The following is a 7273-nucleotide window of genomic DNA, read 5'->3' as shown; positions in this document are numbered from 1 at the left end:
TTTACAGTGTGATGAGCAGAGGGCTCTTCTCCTGTTGAAAATGATCGGTCAACTTTAAGTATGGTAGTCTTACAGTAGTCTGGGTGGTCCTACAATAGTGTGGGTAGTCCTACAGTAGTCTGGGTAGTCCAACAGTAGTCTGGGTAGTCCTACAGTAGTCTGGGTAGTCCTACACTAGTCTAGGTGGTCCTATAACAGTCTGGGTATTCCTACAGTAGTCTGGGTAGTCCTATAACAGTCTGGGTAGTCCTACAGTAGTCTGGGTAGTCCTACAGTAGTCTGGGTAGTCCTATAACATTCTGGGTAGTCCTATAACAGTCTGGGTAGTCCTACAGTAGTCTAGGTAGTCCTACAGTAGTCTGGGTAGTCCTACAGTAGTCTGGGTAGTCCAATAACAGTCTGGGTAGTCCTCTAGTAGTCTGGGTAGTCCTATAACAGTCTGGGTAGTCCTAAAACAGTCTAGGTAGTCATACAGTAGTCTGGGTGGTCCTACATTAGTCTGATTAGTCCTATAACAGTCTGGGTAGTCCTACAGTAGTCTGGGTAGTCCTACAGTAGTCTGGGTAGTCCTACAGTAGTCTGGGTGGTCCTACAGTAGTCTGATTATTCCTATAACAGTCTGGGTAGTCCTACAGTAGTCTGGGTAGTCCTATAACAGTCTGGGTAGTCCTACATTAGTCTTGGTAGTCCTATATGTTGAGACTGATCTGTCATCTTTAAGTCTAAGTAGGTCTACGGTAGTCTGGGTACGTCTACAGCAGTTTGGGTTGGTCGACAGTAGTCTGGGTAGTCCTACAGTAGTCTGGGTAGTCCTACAGTAGTCTGGGTAGTTCTACACTAGTCTAGGTAGTCCTATAACAGTCTGGGTAGTCCTACAGTATGCTGGGTAGTACTACAGTAGTCTGGGTAGGTCTACAGTAGTCTGGGTAGTCCTACAGTAGTCTGGGTAGTACTACAGTAGTCTGGGTAGGTCTACAATTGTCTGGGTAGGTCTACAGTAGTTTTGGTAGGTCTACAGTAGTCTGGGTAGTCCTTTAACAGTCTGGGTAGGTCTACAGTATGTAGAGACTGATCTGTCTCCTGTAGGTCTGGGTAGACCTACAGTAGTCTGGATAGGTCTACAGTAGTCTGAGTGAGTCTACAGTAGGCTAGGTAAGTCTACCATAATCTGGGTAGTCTATATGTTGCGTAACAGTATCTTTCCATGGAAATCAGTCTGATATGTTCTGTGTGTTGTGTAACAGTATCTTTCCATGTGAAAACTGTAGTATCCACTGGCTGGACTACAACCACAGTGCTGTTGCGGTCCTATAACAGTCTGGGTAGTCCTACAGTAGTCTGGGTAGTCCTATAACATTCTGGGTAGTCCTATAACAGTCTGGGTAGTCCTACAGTAGTCTAGGTAGTCCTACAGTAGTCTGGGTAGTCCTACAGTAGTCTGGGTAGTCCTACAGTAGTCTGGGTAGTCCTATAACAGTCTGGGTAGTCCTCTAGTAGTCTGGGTAGTCCTACAGTAGTCTGGGTAGTCCTATAACAGTCTGGGTAGTCCTATAACAGTCTAGGTAGTAATACAGTAGTCTGGGTGGTCCTACAGTAGTCTGACTAGTCCTATAACAGTCTGGGTAGTCCTACAGTAGTCTGGGTAGTCCTACAGTAGTCTGGGTAGTCATATAACAGTCTGGGTAGTCCTAGAGTAGTCTGGGTGGTCCTACAGTAGTCTGATTAGTCCTATAACAGTCTGGGTAGTCCTATAACAGTCTGGGTAGTCCTACAGTAGGTTGGGTAGTCCTACAGTAGTCTGGGTAGTCCTACAGTAGTCTGGGTAGTCATACAGTAGTCTGGGTAGTCCTACAGTAGTCTGGGTAGTCCTATATGTTGAGACTGATCTGTCATCTTTAAGTCTAAGTAGGTCTAAGGTAGTCTGGGTACGTCTACAGCAGTTTGGTTTGTCGACAGTAGTCTGGGTAGTTCTACACTAGTCTAGGTAGTCCTATAACAGTCTGGGTAGTCCTACAGTAGTCTGGGTAGTCCTACAGTAGTATGGGTAGGTCTACAGTAGTCTGGGGAGTCCTACAGTAGTCTGGGTAGGTCTACAGTAGTCTGGGTAGGTCTACAGTAGTCTGGGTAGTCCTATAACAGTCTGGGTAGGTCTACAGTATGTAGAGACTGATCTGTCTCCTGTAGGTCTGGGTAGACCTACAGTAGTCTGGATAGGTCTACGGTAGTCTGAGGGAGTCTACAGTAGTCTGGGTAGTCCTATAACAGTATGGGTAGTCCTACAGTAGTCTGGGTGGTCCTACATTAGTCTGATTAGTCCTATAACAGTCTGGGTAGTCCTATAACAGTCTGGGTAGTCCTATAACAGTCTGGGTAGTCCTACAGTAGTCTGGGTAGTCCTACAGTAGTCTGGGTAGTCCTATAACATTCTGGGTAGTCCTACAGTAGTCTGGATGGTCCTACAGTAGTCTGATTAGTCCTATAACAATCTGGGTAGCCCTATAACAGTCTGGGTAGTCCTATAACAGTCTGGGTAGTCCTACAGTAGTCTGGGTAGTCTTACAGTAGTCTGGGTCGTCCTATAACATTCTGGGTAGTCCTACAGTAGTCTGGGTGGTCCTACAGTAGTCTGGGTAGTCCTACAGTAGTCTGGGTAGTCCTACAGTAGTTTGGGTAGTCCTACAGTAGTCTGGGTGGTCCTACAGTAGTCTGGGTAGTCCTACAGTAGTCTGGGTAGTCATACAGTAGTCTGGGTAGTCCTACAGTAGTCTGGGTGGTCCTACAGTAGTCTGGGTAGTCCTACAGTAGTCTCGGTAGTCATACAGTAGTCTGGGTAGTCCTATATCAGTCTGGGTAGTCATACAGTAGTCTGGGTAGTCCCACAGTAGTCTGGGTAGTCCAACAGTAGTCGGTGTAGTCCTACAGTAGTCTGGGTAGTCCTACAGTAGTCTGGGTAGTCCTATAACAGTCTGGGTAGTCCTTTAACAGTCTGGGTAGTCCTATAAAAGTCTGGGTGTCCTACAGTAGTCTGGGTAGTACTACAGTAGTCTGGGTAGTCCTACAGTAGTCTGGGTAGTCCTATAACAGTCTGGGTAGTCCTACATCAGTCTGGGTAGTCCTACAGTAGTCTGGGTAGTCCTATAACAGTAGTCTTGGTAGTCCTATATGTTGAGACTGATCTGTCATCTTTAAGTCTAAGTAGGTCTACGGTAGTCTGGGTACGTCTACAGCAGTTTGGGTTGGTCGACAGTAGTCTGGGTAGTCCTACAGTAGTCTGGGTAGTTCTACACTAGTATAGGTAGTCCTATAACAGTCTGGGTAGTCCTACAGTAGTCTGGGTAGTCCTATAACAGTCCTACAGTAGTCTGGGTAGTCCTATAACAGTCTGGGTAGTCCTACAGTAGTCTGGGTGGTCCTATAACAGTCTGGGTAGGTCTACAGTATGTAGAGACTGATCTGTCTCCTGTAGGTCTGGGTAGACCTACAGTAGTCTGGATAGGTCTACGGTAGTCTGAGTGAGTCTACAGTAGTCTGGGTAGTCCTATAACAGTCTGGGTAGTCCTACAGTAGTCTGGGTGGTCCTACAGTAGTCTGATTAGTCCTATACCAGTCTGGGTAGTCCTACAGTAGTCTGGGTAGTCCTACAGTAGTCTGGGTAGTCCTACAATAGTCTTGGTAGTCCTACAGTAGTCTGGGTAGTCCTATAACAGTCTGGTTAGTCCTACAGTAGTCTGGGTAGTCCTACAGTAGTCTGGGTGGTCCTACAGTAGTCTGATTATTCCTATAACAGTCTGGGTAGTCCTACAGTAGTCTGGGTAGTCCTATAACAGTCTGGGTAGTCCTACATTAGTCTTGGTAGTCCTATATGTTGAGACTGATCTGTCATCTTTAAGTCTAAGTAGGTCTACGGTAGTCTGGGTACGTCTACAGCAGTTTGGGTTGGTCGACAGTAGTCTGGGTAGTCCTACAGTAGTCTGGGTAGTCCTACAGTAGTCTGGGTAGTTCTACACTAGTCTAGGTAGTCCTATAACAGTCTGGGTAGTCCTACAGTAGTCTGGGTAGTACTACAGTAGTCTGGGTAGGTCTACAGTAGTCTGGGTAGGTCTACAGTAGTTTTGGTAGGTCTACAGTAGTCTGGGTAGTCCTTTAACAGTCTGGGTAGGTCTACAGTATGTAGAGACTGATCTGTCTCCTGTAGGTCTGGGTAGACCTACAGTAGTCTGGATAGGTCTACGGTAGTCTGAGTGAGTCTACAGTAGGCTAGGTAAGTCTACCATAATCTGGGTAGTCTATATGTTGCGTAACAGTATCTTTCCATGGAAATCAGTCTGATATGTTCTGTGTGTTGTGTAACAGTATCTTTCCATGTGAAAACTGTAGTATCCACTGGCTGGACTACAACCACAGTGCTGTTGATCTTGGAGTGGGTCTGCTGTTTAGCATGCCTACACACACACACACACACACACACACACACACACACACACACACACACACACACACGTAAATATACACACACACACACACACGCACGCACAGGCACACACACGCACGGCCACACACACGCACGAGCACACACACTCTGGAGTTCAAGTGGGGCTTTTGGGAAAGGGGCCCTCTTGAGTTTTCCACAGACTGAAGGGATTTCTGGGTAGTCTTTAATCTGAAGACCACTGGGTTGATGGATGAACTGGGGTGTTCTATTATTTCTTTACTTCCTTCCATCTCTCTCTCTCTCTCCTTTTACTCTCTGTCTCTCTCTGTCTCTCTCTCTCTCCTTTCACTCTCTGTCTCTCTCTCTCTCTCTCCTTTCACTCTCTGTCTCTCTCTCTCTCTCTCCTTTCACTCTCTGTCTCTCTCTGTCTCTCTCTCTCTCCTTCCACTCTCTCTCTCTCTCTCTCTCTTCGTTTGCCTCTCTCTCTGTCTCTCTCTCTCTCTCCTTTCACTCTCTCTCTCTCTCCCTCTCTCTCTCTCTCTCTCTCTCTCTCTCTCTCTCTCTCTCTCTCTCTCTCTCATATTTTTTACCAAACGTGAAACACTATCTACTTCAATTTACTATGGTGGTTCAACGTGACTCAACACACCAGCTAAACACACACACACACACTCACAAACACCTCTTTTAGTGCTGAGAGACATTTCTCTCCTAGCAGCCTGAACCCTTGACACCATTATACCAGAGCAGCAGAGAACTGCTGTAAACCAGGAGGAGTGGGTGTGTGAGAGATTGACAGTTGGGTGAAATACCATATTGTCCAATCACAGCAGCAAGATTTATGACCTGTTGCTACAAGAAAGGGCAACCAGTGAAGAACAAACACCATTGCAAATACAACTCATATTTAAGTTTATTTTTTGCACATCGTTAAAACACTGTGTACATGACATCTCTTTTCTTTTGGAACTTTTGTGAGTGTCACTTTTGTTTATTATCTATTTCACTTGCTTTGGAATGTAGAAATATGTCTCCCATGTCAATGAAGCCCTTCGAATTGGAGAGAGAGAGAGAGAGAGAGAGAGAGAGAGAGAGAGAGACAGATAGAGACAGAGAGAGAGAGAGAGACAGAGAGAGAGAGAGAGAGAGAGACAGAGAGAGAGACAGAGAGAGAGAGAGAGACAGAGAGAGAGACAGAGAGAGAGAGAGACAGAGAGAGAGAGAGAGAGAGAGAGAGAGAGAGAGAGAGAGAGAGAGAGAGAGAAAGAGATGTTGTTGTTTGTTCTGATCATTAACCCACTTGGTGTTCCAGGTCTAAATCAGTCTCTGATTGGAGGCGACAAAAGCAGTGGAACTGTCTTCAAAGTCCAACATTGACAAGAGAGGAGTTTTTATTGGAACGCACCCTCTGCTTGTCCCTCAGTGCTGGGACCTTTGACCCCACAGCCCAGGGAATACTACTTCCTGTTTTAGTGATGAGCTGTCCTGACTCACAGATGGCAGGGTTTGCGGCAACATGGGTCATTGACTGTGCGTGTGTGTGTGTGTGTGTGTGCGTGTGTGTGCGTGTGTGTGCGTGTGTGTGTGTGTGTGTGTGTGTGTGTGTGTGTGTGTGTGTGTGTGTGTGTGTGTGTGTGTGTGTGTGTGTGTGTGTGTGTGTGTGTGTGTGTGCGGAAGGTGGAGAAGCAATTCCAGGCCATCAGACAGTTAAACAGTCTCCACTATTCAGCCTCCTCCCAATACCCTGCCCTGAACTTTAGTCACAGTCACTAGCCAGAACTCTACCCTGAACTTTAGTCACAGTCACTAGCCGGCTACCAGACAGAACTCTACCCTGACCTTTAGTCACAGTCACTAGCCGGCTACCAGCCAGAACTCTACCCTGAACTTTAGTCACAGTTACTAGCCGGCTACCAGCCAGGACTCTACCCTGACCTTTAGTCACAGTCACTAGCCGGCTACCAGCCAGAACTCTACCCTGAACTTTAGTCACAGTCACTAGCCGGCTACCAGCCAGAACTCTACCTTTAGTCACAGTCACTAGCCGGCTACCAGCCAGAACTCTACCGTGAACTTTAGTCACAGTCACTAGCCGGCTACCAGCCAGAACTCTACCCTGAACTTTAGTCACAGTCACTAGCCGGATACCAGCCAGGACTCTACCCTGACCTTTAGTCACAGTCACCAGCCGGCTACTAGCCAGAACTCTACCTTTAGTCACAGTCACTAGCCGGCTACCAGCCAGTACTCTACCTTTAGCCACAGTCACTAGCTGGCTACCAGCCAGTACTCTACCTTTAGTCACAGTCACTAGCCGGCTACCAGCCAGAACTCTACCCTGACCTTTAGTCACAGTCACTAGCTGGCTACCAGCCAGTACTCTACCTTTAGTCACAGTCACTAGCCGGCTACCAGCCAGAACTCTACCTTTAGTCACAGTCACTAGCCGGCTACCAGCCAGAACTCTACCTTTAGTCACAGTCACTAGCCGGCTACCAGCCAGTACTCTACCCTGACCTTTAGTCACAGTCACTAGCCGGCTACCAGCCAGAACTCTACCCTGACCTTTAGTCACAGTCACTAGCCGGCTACCAGCCAGAACTCTACCTTTAGTCACAGTCACTAGCCGGCTACCAGCCAGAACTCTACCCTGACCTTTAGTCACAGTCACTAGCCGGCTACCAGCCAGTACTCTACCCTGACCTTTAGTCACAGTCACTAGCCGGCTACCAGCCAGAACTCTACCCTGACCTTTAGTCACAGTCACTAGCCGGCTACCAGCCAGTACTCTACCCTGACCTTTAGTCACAGTCACTAGCCGGCTACCAGCCAGAACTCTAC

The sequence above is a fragment of the Oncorhynchus mykiss genome, chromosome 17 (assembly GCF_013265735.2).
Source record: "Oncorhynchus mykiss isolate Arlee chromosome 17, USDA_OmykA_1.1, whole genome shotgun sequence".
NCBI classification, from domain to species: Eukaryota; Metazoa; Chordata; class Actinopteri; order Salmoniformes; family Salmonidae; genus Oncorhynchus; species Oncorhynchus mykiss.
The sequence above is the reverse complement of the archived record's forward strand: the minus strand, read 5'-3'. Positions refer to the sequence as shown.